This window comes from Eriocheir sinensis, chromosome 9 (assembly GCF_024679095.1).
Source record: "Eriocheir sinensis breed Jianghai 21 chromosome 9, ASM2467909v1, whole genome shotgun sequence".
In the NCBI taxonomy this organism is placed as follows: Eukaryota; Metazoa; Arthropoda; class Malacostraca; order Decapoda; family Varunidae; genus Eriocheir; species Eriocheir sinensis.
Genome location: NC_066517.1, coordinates 13,871,677 through 13,886,676, shown reverse-complemented (window position 1 = coordinate 13,886,676; position 15,000 = coordinate 13,871,677).

Genomic DNA, 15,000 nt, shown 5'->3' with positions numbered 1-15,000 from the left:
GAGATAATGAATAACACAGGAATGAGACAACACAAGAGAGAACGCAACACAGCACACAGCATGGGAGAAAGAACACAATTTAAAACGGAGGGTCCAAGCAAAACACAATGAAAAACAACACAAAACAAAACAGAGGGAAAAAGACCGCAATGGAAAACAAGAAGCAACTCAACGCAACATAACAGGAAGTAGAGACAGCCCAACACACCACAAGGGAAGGCAAAATAAAACTCCAAGGGTACTGGTAACAAGTAGAACACCTCCGGACAACACGAAACAAACACGGTCACACGGGACAAGCTCAACACTCGTCTCTTACCTGTCCTACACGTCAACCTTTGTGCATGCGATTTTTAATATCTTTTCTCTATCGATATTTTTTTTTTCTTCAGACAGTTTTCGATGAGCTTAATTTTAGAACCGCAAATCACTATGAATCTTCCTTCCTTCCTTCCTCTCATTTTCTTCTTCATTTCTTCCCTCTTCTCTCCTTCACTTCTTCCTTCCCTTTCTCCACTTTTTCCTTCCCCATCTCCACCGTCCTCCCCTCTCCTCCACTTCTTCCTTCCCCTTCTCCACTTCTTCCTTCCCCTTCTGCACCTTCCTCCCCTCTCCTTCTCCACTTCTTCCTCCCACTTCTCCACTTCTTCCTTCCCCTTATCCACCTTCCTCCCGTTTCCTTCCCCACTTCTTACCTTCTGATCTTTCTTCCTCTCCTTTTCCTCTCCACTTCTTTCCAACTTATCTTCCTTCCTTCTTTCCTTTTCCACTTCCTCCCTCCTTATCTTCCATCTTCTCTCCTACCCCACTTCTTCCCTCAGTTCCTTCTTCCACCGTATCCTCTCCCTCTAATATCTCTCATCCTATCCAACAGTGACGAGTGACAGAACCCCTTGTATGGACTTCATCAACGTAACGTGACAGCTGCTTCCTTCCCTCTTCTCCCTCCTTACCCTCATCCGTATCCTCTCGCTCTTATATCTCTCATCCTACCCTACAATAACATGTCACACTCCGCCTTGTATGGATTTAACCAGCGTAACGTGACAGCGCATGAACCCACCGTGACACACACCACACCGCCACACAATAACACACCTGGCTAAGCATCACCACAGGTACCCCCTTCCTCCTCCTCCTCACCATACACACAAATCAACAACCTTTTCCTCCTCCGCCCCCTCCTTCTTCACCGCCGCCGTCCCCGCCTCCCCCTTCTCATCAGCTTCACCATACACTCACAAATCAACAACCTCCTCCTCCTCCTCCTCTTCCTACTCTCCCTCGTCCTCCTCCTCCTCCTCCTCTTCCGATTGATATACACACCACGATATGTTTTTTTTTATATATAACTTGTGTTCCTTTCAGCACTTTTTTCTTTCTTTTTATATACATGAACGGAATTGGTTTGACATTTTATTACTATCATCATTATTTTTGCCGCCGTTATTGTTTCATTTATATATATGTTTTTAATCTCGCTCACTGCTACCAACCAGCAACGTTTGTGTGTGTGTGTGTGTGTGTGTGTGTGTGTGTGTGTGTGTGTGTGTGTATAGTTTCCGGCCATTGAGTGCATCTGTTTCGGATCGGAGGTTGTGTTTAGCGTATATTGGGAAAAGTCAGGAATATGCGTGATTTGAAAGGCTCTGGCAGGGAGTTAATTGTGCATGAGTTTTGTTTTTTTCAGGTCGAGAACACGGTTAGCAACGACGAGAGAGAGAGAGAGAGAGAGAGAGAGAGAGAGAGAGAGAGAGAGAGAGAGAGAGAGAGAGAGAGAGAGAGAGAGAGAGAGAGAGAGAGAGAGAAAATGAAAGGGAATAAAAGAGTAGTTTATTTTCTATACGTTAAAATTAATTCATATTTTTATCTTTTTTTGTCATTATTATATCATTGCCAACATTATCATCCTCTTGGTCGTCGTTATTATCATTTCACCATCATTATAACTATCATCATTATCATCATTACAACTACATCTCACATATTACGTCATACTCACATTTTCCTCAACCAACCTCTTATCTCATTACCTTTTCCTTTTCTCTCCCCCTCCTCCCTCCCATTCCCTCCCCTTGCCTACCCCACGTGACCTTGGCGGTTTTCAGTTGACCTTTTGTTATAAGTTCAGGTGTTGCGGGGCGCCCCACCTGACCTTCGAGCGCCACTCCGGCTGATTGGGTGATCTTTGGGCCCCGCAGCTTCTTATTTCCTTTAATGTGTTGCCGCGATTATGTGATGCAAGGGAAGAGGCGGGAGGGCGGCGTGTTTCTGCTAACGGGGGTGGGGGGTGGGTGGGGGGGGGGGGGGTTGGAGGTTGTTGTTGTTGGTGGTGGTGGTGGTGGTGGCTTTTGTGGGGGGTCTCGATGTTGGTGTTAGGTTGTTGCTGTTGATGGTTATAGTTGTGTGGTGGTGAGGGTGGTGTTTGGGGTTGTGGTGGGGGTGGGTGGTGGTGGGATGGTGGTTTTGGTGGTGGTGGTGGTGTGTTTGTTGGTGTTTGGGGATGTGATGAGTGTGGTGATGGTGGTGGTTGTGGTGAGTTATGGTGGTGGGGTAGTAGTTATTGTGGTAATCTTATTGGTGGTGGTAATGGTAGGAGTGTTGGTGTTGGCGGTGGATGGTAGTGGTAGTGATAGCCTTCGTGGTAATGGGTTGGTGTTGTTGTTGGTGGTGATCTTATTGGTGGTGGTGATGGCGGTTAGAGTGTTGTTGGTTGTTGGTAGTGATAGCCTTCGTGATGTCGGGTTGGTGCTGGGTTGGTGCTGGGTTGGTGCTGGGGTGGTGGTGGTGGTGGTGGTGGTGAACTTATTGGTGGTGGTGATGGCGGTTAGAGTGTTGTTGGTTGTTGGTAGTTATAGCCTTCGTGGTGTTGGGTTGGTGTTGGGTTGGTGCTGGGTTGGTGCTGGGGTGGTGGTGGTGGTGGTGGTGGTGATGCAAATGCTGTTATTGTTGGTTTTCGTTATTGTTTTCCGTGACGCCGTTTTATTTTCATCACGTGGCAGCTTTGATGATGTTTTTATTTATTCAGTTAAAATGTTGCCGTAATGAAATGTTAATTAACTGTGTGTTGCACTTGACAAATTAAGGTAGGTGGTAAATATGTCTTTTTTTTTTCTGTATGACTTTATATATGTATTCTTTTTTATATGATCCCCGACACCCAGCATGGCTTCAGAAACAAGCGCTCCTGCTTAACGAATCTATTAGACTTCTTCCAAGGTATGATGTTATATACCTGGACTTTCAGAATGCCTTCGACAAGGTACCGCACGAGCGACTCCTTAAGAAACTGCACTCGGCGGGCATTGGAGCCAATTTGATCGCGTGGATAAGAGATTGACTCACCGACAGAAAACAACGAGTACTACTCAACGGACAGCCTTCCGATTGGCTTCCAGTCACTAGTGGAGTGTCTCAAGGGTCAGTGCTGGGACCCAATCTCTTTATCATATATATCAACGACCTCGAATCAGGACTGAAATCCACAATATCGAAATCTGATGATGACACCAAGTGGGTGGAAAGGCCCTCACAAAGACCAACTGCGAAATCATTCAGAAAGACCTCAATCACATTATCGAATGGTCGGAAAAATGGCAGATGTCCTTTAATGTTGACAAATGCAAAGTCATGCACATTGAGTCTAGAAATAGTAACCACACATATATCATGAATGGGAAACCTCTGCAGGCGATGCAAGAGAAAAAGGATCTTGGGGTCACTATCAGCAGTGACCTGAAACACGCGAAGCACTGTAAAAAAGCATATAACAAAGCCAACACTATGCTTGGGTTCAAAGCGAGGAACTTCGAGTGTAAAATGCCAGACGTGATGCTTTCCTTGTATAATTCCATGGTAAGACAGCATCTCGAGTATGCAGTACAGTTCTGGTCTCCTAATTACAGAAAGGACATTGGTTTACTGGAAAGGATTCAACGACGCGCCACGAAAATGATTTCAACCTTAAGGGCTCAACCGTACGAGGAGCGACTCAAGCGACTCAATCTCTTTACACTGGGGAGAAGACGCCTGCGAGGGGATATGATTCAAGTCTTCAAGTACCTGAAAAAGTTCAGTAACGTCGATTACTCCAAATTCTTTGAACTGCAAACCAACTCAAGAACTAGAAACAACGGTTTACCCATTCAGTCGAGTCGATGTAACACAGACATTGGAAGGAGTTTCTTTTCAAACCGAGTCATCCGCCACTGGAACAATCTTCCTTCAGAAGTAGTAAATGCGAATACCATCAACTCCTTCCAGTATAGAATCGACCGTTATTTCGTTGCGTCAGGCGTAAACTGAATACCGAGATGCTTTCATATGCTCCCCAGGCCCCAAGTGGCTGTCGAGCAGATTAATTCACCAAAGCGGGCAACCTCGTAATGAGCCAATAGGTTTTCTGTTGCCTGCATTTCCATGTTTCCATGTCACTTGTATTACTTTAAACTCATTTCTTATCGACGAGTTTAGTTTCATTCAGTTTTACAGTCAAAATTTATCTGTCTTAATCGATCAGTCAGTCAGTCACACTCGATCAGGCAAAGTTTTTCTGTGACTTTTTGTATATATATATTTGTTTAATCACTCGGTTACTTGTATCACTGAAACTCACTTCGCCTCGCCAATTTAGTGTTTCAGTCAAATTTTATCGATCAGTTTTTTTCTGTGACTTTCTATGTATATCTTTTCACACACTTTGTCACTTATATCACTTAAAATCACTTCACATCCCCAGTTTAGTGTTTCAGTCAAATTTTATCTTTCTCAATTAAACAGTCAGTCGGGCAATCAGTCAAGTCAGCCCAGCCGTCAGCCTCCCTTCCAGCAATCAGTCGGAAGTCAATCAGTCCGGCTATTTTTCGCCGAGGCTCAACATTCCTATTTAATTACCAAGGGCACAGGTTAATTAATCAAACACGCTGGCCTCCGCTGCTCAATCAGACCCACACGTCCTGCCACTCCGCGTAATGACCGGCCCACTCGATCCTCAAGTGACGCACATTCCGGCACTTTAATGGTCGGGCAACGGACTCTATTGACGTAAAACTGAGGCATAAAATGAATAAGGGAGAGGGAAAAGAGTGGACCGGTTAAGAAGGCAGTAGGTGGAAGGGACAGGAGGAGGTGTTGTAAGGGTAATAGAAGAGGTTAGGAAGAATAGAAGAAAGGAGTTGAGGATTAGGAGGAGACATGAGGTGGGATAGAAGAGGGGAGGAAAAGGAGGTAGGGAAGAAAGTGGATAGTTTGTGAGGGCAACAGATGAAGAAACAAGGAAAGAAAGATGACTGTAAGATGCATGTAAGGGTAATAGGAGGAGGAGAATGAGAAATATGAAAGAAATGGTGCTGGAGAATTGAGGTTGCAAGGTGAAAGAATAAGGAGAGCAGGTAAAGGGAACAAGGTGAAGAAGAAATGATTAAAGAAAGGAGAAAACTTACCCAATTTTTCTTTCGGGCTAGCAGAAATGAGGAAGGAAGATTGGAGGAGGAGGAAAAGGAGAAAGGGGAAGAAGGCAGTATACGAAAAGAAAAGTGGAGGTAAATGAAGAAAAATAGAGACCGGAGGAGAAGAGGGAAGGGATAGATAGCTGAAAAGAGGGAAGAAAAAGAACAGCCAGGAGCAATAGGAGAGACGAGACGAGAGAGGGAGGAAAAGAGAAAAAAATGAGGAAAAGTTAGGAGGGATGAGAAAGATGAGAAGAAGAAGAGAGATCAGAGAGAGTGAGAGAAAAAAAAGAGTTCAGGGAGAAACATGAGAAACAGGGATCAAGGATAAGAAGGAAACAGGAGGATGAGGAGGAAGAAGAGGAGGAGGAGCAGTTGGGAAAGAGAAAGCAGGGAGAAAAAAAAAAAAGGTAAAAATGAGCAACTTGAGGCAGATTACGGCAACGGTTCATCTCTTTCCCACATCAGACAAGACTCGAGTTGCTTCTTATTGCCTCGAAAATAACTTAGTGACCCTCTAATGCTCCTTCGTTTTCTGTAATGGGCCTCCTTCTTATCCCGGCCCCGTGGTGGTGGTAATGGTGATGATGGTGGTGACTGGTGGTGGTGGTTCAAGTGGTGGTAATGGTGATGTTGGTGGTGGTAGGTTTTGACGTGATAGTGGTTGTGTGTGGGTGGCAGGGTTGATGGAGGGGGTGGGGTGGTGTGTTTGTGTGTGTGTGTGTGTGTGTGTCGTGTAAGATGTCTTTTTTTATCTTTTTTATGTGTTTTCTTTATTTTCTTTCGTTTGTCTCTTTCTTTCCTACCGTCTTAGCCTCCTTCCTTAATTTCGTCTTCCAGTTCTTTGTTTTTCATTTCTTTCTAATTATCTTTCTTTTTTTTCCTGGCTTTCTGTATCTTTGCCTTTCTTTTTCTCTTTCTTTTTTATGTATCTGTCTGTCTTTGTTCCTCTTTCTGTTTCTTATCTTTTCTTTTCTCTCCTTTTTCTTCTTTCTATCTTTCTTTTTTACTTGCTTTTTCCTTTTACCATTTTTTCTCTTTTTCTTTCTTTCTTTCTTTCCTTTTCTTTCATTCTCTTTATCTATTCACTTGTTTCCTTCTTTTTGTGTTGGGCTCCTTCCTCCTGTGCTCACCTCCGACACGCGGGAATTATAATCTGATTTTCGCGAATCAGAAGGAATCAATGAGCGCGTGATGAAGTTAAGGAAGCCAGAAGTTTAGAGCCTATTTTCTGATCCCCCCCCCCCCTTCTCTCTCTCTCTCTCTCTCTCTCTCTCTCTCTCTCTCTCTCTCTCTCTCTCTCTCTCTCTCTCTCTCTCTCTCTCTCTCTCTCTCTCTCTCTCTCTCTCTCTCTCTCTCTCTCTCTCTCTCTCTCTCTCTCTCTCTCTCTCTCTCTCTCTCTCTCATTGTTCATTCTTTGCTCTTTCTTTAACTTTTCTATCTTAATATTCTTCCGTTTTCATTCTTTTCCTGTTCTCTATTTTTGTTCTTATGGATAAATTTTTCTTTTATTTTCTTTCATTTTACTCTTTCTTTACTTTTTTCTTAGTTTCCTTTCTTAATTTCAAACTCCATTTTTCTTTTTCTTTTTCTTTATCTTTTTGTTTATTTATCTATTTATTTATTTACTTCTCTTTCTTTGATTTCTTCTGCTCATTATTTTGCATTATTACCGTCTCATTTCACATTGTTTTCTATATTTTCCTTCTTTTCTTCGTTTCATTTCTTTCCACAACACAAGTTTCACTGACCAAAAAAGTTAGCCACGGAAGAGAGAAAGAAAGAAAGAAAGAAAGAGACGAGAGAGAAAATAGCAGTGAGTCTCAGATACCTTGATTACTTTTATTTCCGTGACACGCAGCAAAAAACAAACAAACCCGGAACTGAATTGATAAAATAAATAAAAGACAAGGAAAACCTAAAACTAAATAAACTCCAACTTCAGGAAACTATTGACAGCGCGCGCGGCATGACACGTGTAATCCCTCCCACTACAATATTGCTCCACACACACACAAAAAAAAAAAGTAAAAAAAAAAAAGCTCCCAGTCACTATGGCGGCGAAAAAAAGACAAAAAAAAAAGTTATACCAGGGTTTAGCGGTTCAGTGGTCGGCGAGCCTAAAACTTTTCCATTCAGGCTCCAATTTACGCCCCATTCCTGCGATCGGTAATGTGCGCTTATCGGGAATGGGTTTATAATCGAGTTCTAAAAGAGGCGCTTGTCCCTCCGTCGATCCCCGCTTGTTTTAATCATCGATCCCCGTGTTTCTGTAGCGCTGATTGGATGATGATGATAATGATGATGATGGTGATTGTGGTGATGCCTTTTCTGCCTCCGTGCCGTTTTTAATTTGTTTCTGTTTGCATGTCTTATTTTCTACTTCATTTGCTCTATATCATATGTCTTTCTTTGTACGTATTAGCCTGTCTGTATCTGTGACTCACGCCTACTACTGAAGATGTTTTGTGTGCCTTCGTGTCGATTTTCATTTGTGTTTGTTTGTTTCTTCGTTGCTGTATAGTTTTCTTCTTTTTTCGTCTGTCTTTCTGTTTCTTTCCCTGTTTGAATTTGTGTTTCCGTCCCACGCTTGATAATGTCGACTTTCGCGGTTTCTATCTGTTTGTTTCGTGGTTTCTGTCTGTTTGTTTCGTGGTTTCTGTTTGTTTGTTTCGTGGTTTCTATCTGTTTGTTTTGTGGTTTCTATCTGTTTGTTTCGTGGTTTCTATCTGTTTGTTTCGTGGTTTCTATCTGTTTGTTTCGTGGTTTCTATCTGTTTGTTTCGTTGTTACTATCTGTTTGTTTCGTGGTTTCTATCTGTTTGTTTCGTTGTTACTATCTGTTTGTTTCGCGGTTTCTATCTGTTTGTTTCGTGGTTTCTATCTGTTTGTTTCGTGGTTTCTATCTGTTTGTTTCGTGGTTTCTATCTGTTTGTTTCGTGGTTTCTATCTGTTTGTTTCGTGGTTTCTATCTGTTTGTTTCGTGGTTTCTATCTGTTTGTTTCGTAGTTTCTATCAGTTTGTTTCGTGGTTACTATCTGTTTGTTTCGTGGTTTCTATCTGTTTGTTTCGCGGTTTCTATCTGTTTGTTTCACGGGTTCTATCTGTTTGTTTCGTGGTTTCTATCTGTTTGTTTCGCGGTTTCTATCTGTTTGTTTCACGGTTTCCATCTGTTTGTTTCGTGGTTTCTATCTGTTTGTTTCGTGGTTTCTATCTGTTTGTTTCGTGGTTTCTATCTGTTTGTTTCGTGGTTTCTATCTGTTTGTTTCGCGGTTTCTATCTGTTTGTTTCACGGTTTCCATCTGTTTGTTTCGTGGTTTCTATCTGTTTGTTTCACGGTTTCTATCTGTTTGTTTCGTGGTTTCTATCTGTTTGTTTCGTGGTTTCTATCTGTTTGCGTGTGTTTGGTTCTCTAGCTTTCTCTGCCTCGTCTGTCTTTCTTCATACAGATTAGCGTGTTTGTGTTCGTATCCCAGGCCTGATGTTGTTGATGTCTTGGATGTTTGCGTGTCGTTATCTTTTTATGTGTGTGTTTGTGTGTGTCTGTCTGTGTCTAGTTTCCTCTGTCTCGTCTGTCTTTCTCTGTACGGATTAGTCTGTGTGTGTCTGTGTTTGTGTCTCATGCCTGTCTGTTTATTTGATCGTCTGTGTCAGGATTAATTTTCGTGTTCTTGTCAGTGTTCCCTGTTTGCCTTCTTTTGTTTATTTATACGAAGGAATTATTATAGTAAGGGTGGCTATGTATCGTTCTTGAAAATGTTGATCCAGTATACATTTAATGACTGCCTGAGCCATTTATCATTGTTTAGTTTATTTATAGAAAGGGAGTCTTTTAGCAAGGCTTGATATGTATTGTTCATGGAAACGTAAATTCAGCAACTTTTTATTTATACAGTTAATGGCTGCATAAGCAATTTGCCTTTCCTTTGTTTATATATGCAAACGAAGTAATATAGCAAGAGTTGATGTATATTGTTCTTGGAAACGTAAACTAAGTAACTTTTCTTTTATTCACGCGTTTAATTAATGTCTGCATAAACTATTTGTCTTTCTGTTGCTTATCTATGCAAAGGAAGGGCTGTCGTCATGGTTAAAATGTATTGTTCTTCAAAACCCAAACTACGTAACTTTTTACTTATACACTTAATGACTGCATAAGCTCACAATCCCACACTCATACACACACTTCATGCGCTCTGGTATTAACAAAGTTCGGGGCAGAAACTTTCGTATAGTGGAGTTTGCCGGAATCTCTACAGACGCAGAAATTATATCACCGAGCGCCGAATCAACAAGGAATATGCGGGCACCTTACGATCCTCTCCTATTGAATTTGATCCCCTTGTAAAAAATATAAAGAGTTTCGGAATCTTTATCAAACGAGAAACTAAACTTATAGGTGTCTCTTTGCAGTTTTTTTTCATTTATTTTACTTTACCTGCGAGAGAGAGAGAGAGAGAGAGAATAGCCAGGTGGGTTCATTACCTCAACGCTCCATAACCAGGCACGCAAGGCAGGAAGGAGGAGGGGGAGGAGGAGAAGGAGGGGGAGGAGGAGGAGGAGGAGGAGGAGGAGGAGGAGGAGGTGGGGGCAGGAAAGGAAGGGAAGGGGAGGGTAGACACAGTGGGGAAGATGAAATGAACGTGAGGGAAGAGAGGGATGGAGGGAGGAAAGGGAGAGGAGGAGGAGGAGGAGGAGGAGGAGGAGGGAAGACTGCAACGCGGAGGCAAGGCAAGGGAGGCAAGGTAGCGGCATCCAAGACAGGTATGATCGCCTTGTTGTCTCAGGTGTTTACTAATTAACGTGCGAGTAAGAGCGCCGCGTGACACCTGGTGGGCGGCATGGCACGCAGACCTCCCCCCTCTCCCCCCCTTTTCCCTCCCTCCTCCCCCTTTTCCCTCCCTCCCCTCCCCTCCTCCCCCACGCCAGGTAACTGCCGCTCATCACACCAGGCCGAGCACGTGCGTGGCGGCCCCTCACCCCTTTGACGCACAGGTAAACGTAGCACAGGTAGAGGTCAACGTACAGGTTGATGCAAAAAAAAATCTCAGTCAAGTACAGGTAAAGAAAAGGCTAAGGTTGCACAGGTAAAATCACAGATAAAAGTACAGGTGAAGGGAAGGTTAATATACACGTAAATTCAGGGAAGACAGAGATAAGGTAGAGAGGTCAATGTACAGGTAGTTACACAGGTAAAATCACATCCGTAAGTGCAGGTGGATATTTTCTTGCTCAGGTGAAGCTTACAAACATACCTAAGCCGACACATCTAGAACCACAAATCTAAGCTCAGGTGGAGAGATTAACATACAGCTTACTAGAGGCAAACACACAAATAGGATCGCGGATTAGAGTACAGCAAAGGTGGAAAGAATGCCATTACACAAGTGAGCGCAAAGGTGGAAACGTGAAATTGCAGACAGGAATATAATTACAAAAAAAAGAAGGAACAGAGTCACAGAGGGAACTTCCGCCATCATGAACTGAGCGTATAAAAATGTATAAAAAAAAATCAGAAGGGGAGGAACAGGTAAAAATAATCAACGTAAGGTAGGTCGGGTATAGATATAAAGATAGACACAGGTATACACACAGGTACAAAGAGATCAAAGACATTACTGTACTCGTTTGGTTAGTTTTTATAGCTCGTAGATTCTTTATAAGCTCAGATTAGCTCATTGGTCCAAGAAATAATGGTAGACCAAAGCTAGATTTATGGCTCTTTTACTGATTAGACTCGTGATTAAGATGCGTGCGGTGAATACATTGAGTCAGTTGAACCGGTGAGATGTATGAGGACTGCAGTGACTACCGACAAGTACTGTGGTGGGCGTGGTAGTTAGTGTTGCGGTGAACGTGACTTGGCTGTGATTCGTGTCTTCCCAGTACTCTGCTCCGGTTTATCTCAGCTTCTCAATGGTCGCAGCAGAAAGAAATCCTTGCTCACTGATCTTATTTCTTTGCCCGACTGATCGTATGAAGTTTCAAGTTAGTGCAGCATTCCTCTACCTTGGTTCCTCTCAGCTTTCTACCAGCATCACTTGTCGTAGCAGAAAGAAAACCCCACTCACCAATTCAGTTTATATACATGGAAATATCAGAACTTCTTAACTTCTTCGCCCAGATAAACACGTGGAGTTTGAATTTACTGCAGCACTTTTATTTTTTTTACCAGCATCATTTAGAGTAGCAGGGAGAAAGCATCACTCATAAGTTTAGATTTTATATATGCAAATGTCAGAGCGTTATAAATTCTTAGCCCAACTAAACACATGAAGTTTAAATTTAGTGCAATACTCTGCCTTGTTTTTCTTAGCTTTTTACCAACATCATTTTGGGTAAAGTCTTATTCACCAATTCAAAGTTTTCTTAATATATTTGGCCACTTTTCTTCATTTTCAGGGACGGTGGTAGCGGGCTTCTTTTGCTTTTGTTTCTCATTACCCTTGAGCTTCTTCCTTTACTGTAAAAAAAATGGATATGTCTGAGCGGTCTTATTCCTATTTTCGAACCAAAAATATAAAGTGTGAAAGTCGTGCAATACCTTCCCCAACTTGATAGGAAAACAGCTCACGCACGACAGGTACACATGAGTGATCATTACCTGTCGGCGGCAAAGACAAAGGTGTGGGAGTGTCACCTGTCTCGCTTCACCTGCCGTTATTTATCTTGCGAGCCTGGCCAACACACCTGAGCGGATGGTTTGACTGCCCACTCTAACGACCTCTTCCTGCTTTTTTTTTTTTTACTCTCCCCACTTGTTCATATTCCTGTTCGCCGCCTTTGCTCTTCTCCTCCTTTTCCTTCAACCATTTCACACTCATCTTCATCATCATGTCATCTCTTTCCTGTCTTATGAGCATTTCTTTCTTTCGTTTCGTTGCTATCACACACAGTTCATCCTCTTTCTGTCTTCCTTTGCTTGCTATTCCTTCTCTTTCCATTCCTACTCTATTTTTTCTTCTCATTCCCTCTCGACTATTTCCTCTCATTCTATCTCTCCTTTCCATTCCGTCTCACTTCTTTATTCCTACTCCCTCATTAGTCTTTCTTTTCATTCCCTCTCTAATTTCTTTTTCCCATTCTCTCTCTTCTGTTTCTTCTACTCATTCCCTCTCTACTTTCTCCAATACATTCCTTACCATTTATCCTTCCGTTTCCCTCTCTGATGAAAGCAAACTCTCCCTGCACTTGAAGTAGATAAAGTAATGAATTTGAAAGGGGTTAAGGTTGCTTTCAGATTGCTTTCATCTGTCTGTCTATCCTTTTCTTCTTCACCTTCACCAAAAGCCTCCTTTTTCCTTTTTTGTGGTATTCAGCTTTTTTCGTCATCCTCATATTTTTTTTCCTTTCGTCATTTTTTTTCCTTTCTTTAATCTTTAGTGCCACCATAATTTTCTCGATCAAATAGGCAACTTTTTTTTTTCTTTTTCAGCCTCAACTTTTTCCCCCTTGCTCGTTACCTTCCCGTGTCTTCTCGCGCCATTACCTGTCGCTCACCTGTTTGCCGGCGCCCACCTCACCTGTCCGTCAGAATCAGTTTACAATATGTCGGTAAATTTATATCATGGTTTACCATTGCAAAATTTCGTGTAACATGTATGTGTGTGTGTGTGTGTGTGTGTGTGTGTGTGTGTATATATATATATGTATATATATATATATATATATATATATATATATATATATATATATATATATATATATATATATATATATATATATATATATATATATATATATATATATATATATATATATATATATATATATATATATATATATATATATATATATATATATATATATATATATATATATATATATATATATATATATATATATATATATATATATATATATATATATATATATATATATATATATATATATATATATATATATATATATATATATATTCAAACGAACTGCGGGAAAGGTTTTAATTTCGAAATGAATCGCGTTCTATGCACCCGTTTCATGTATTTCAAGCATTCATTATTATTTTTTTTTTTTACTTTCCTCTTCCATTCATTTTTTTCACATATTCGTTAAAAGGCCGCGGTGCGGCTCCTCTTGTGCTTTGAAGAAGTTTTCCTTCGTTTATGATAAAACCAAGACCTGAGTGCATGGAGGAGGAGGAGGAGGAGGAGGAGGAGGAGGAGGAGGAGGAGGAGGAGGAGGAGGAGGAGGAGGAGGAGGAGGAGGAGAAGTAGAAGAGGGGGAGAACCGGAAGAGGGTCTGAAGAGAGATGAAAGAGAAAAAAATATGGAATAGAATGATAAAACATCGTTTCTAATACGTGAATGAGAGAGAGAGAGAGAGAGAGAGAGAGAGAGAGAGAGAGAGAGAGAGAGAGAGAATGGCTTCCTATCAAAAGACAGGTGGACTCAGCTCATTATATATTAATGAATCGACAAAAGGTAAACTTTGGGTTCTCGGTCATTGGATATCGATGCTCTAGTTTGTATATTATTGTAGTTATTTAAAGTTTTTGTACTACTTTCCCTTATTTATTTAGCTTATTTCGCTTACAATTTTGTCATTTTCTGTACCTCAAATTACTTTACTTTTTTTTTCTATTTTTAGTTTCTTCAATTACAAAAATACTTCTACTATTGTTCGTACCTTCGTTACCTCGTTTCCTTATTTATTTAGTTTTATACCCTCACATTTTTATCATGTTTATGTACATCAACAATTTCCTTTTTTCTTCTTTTTTTTATGGTTTTTTGTTTTTGTTTCTACGGCTACAACAATTACTATTATCACTACTACTGCCCCTACCACCACCAACATCACTACCCCTACCACCACTACCAAAACCATCACTACCACCACCACCACCACTAACACCACAACAACCTTTCCAACTTAAATCCAGCAAAAGCAAAAACCAGCCAAGTGTGTCTTAACCCCACAACACGAGCGTCCCAAGAGTGGTGTGAGGAACGCAGTGAACGCAGTCTTCCGTGGCTCGTGTTTCCTCCCCGGGGAGTGACTTACGGCCCCGGCGGAGGCAGTGGCGCGCGTGGTGAGGCTGGAAGGTGGCATCATTCTTAGGGCACCGGAGGAAAGACGAGATGAGAACATTCGGTGTGTTGCTGCTTGGGTGAGGTTATGGTGGTGAGGTACATAGGTATGGTTTAGTGGTGGATAGGTTGTGGTGGGAAAGTTTTGTTAGGTTAGGTTTGATTTGGTTTACCTGGTTGGATAGGTTAGCTTATGGTATGATAGACTTGGTTTGATTAGGTTTGGTTAGGTTAGGTTTGATTTGGTGTACCTTGTTGGATAGGTTAGGTTGTGGTATGATAGACTTGGTTTGATTAGGTTTGGTTAGGTTAGGTTTGATTTGGTTTACCTTGTTGGATAGGTTAGGTTGTGGTATGATAGACTTGGTTTGATTAGGTGTGGTTAGGTTAGGTTTGATTTGGTGTACCTTGTTGGATAGGTTAGGTTGTGGTATGATAGATTTGGTTTGATTAGGTTTGGTTAGGTTAAGTTTGGATTGGTTTATGTAGGTTAGGTTGGATTGGTTGGGAAAAGATTGGTTA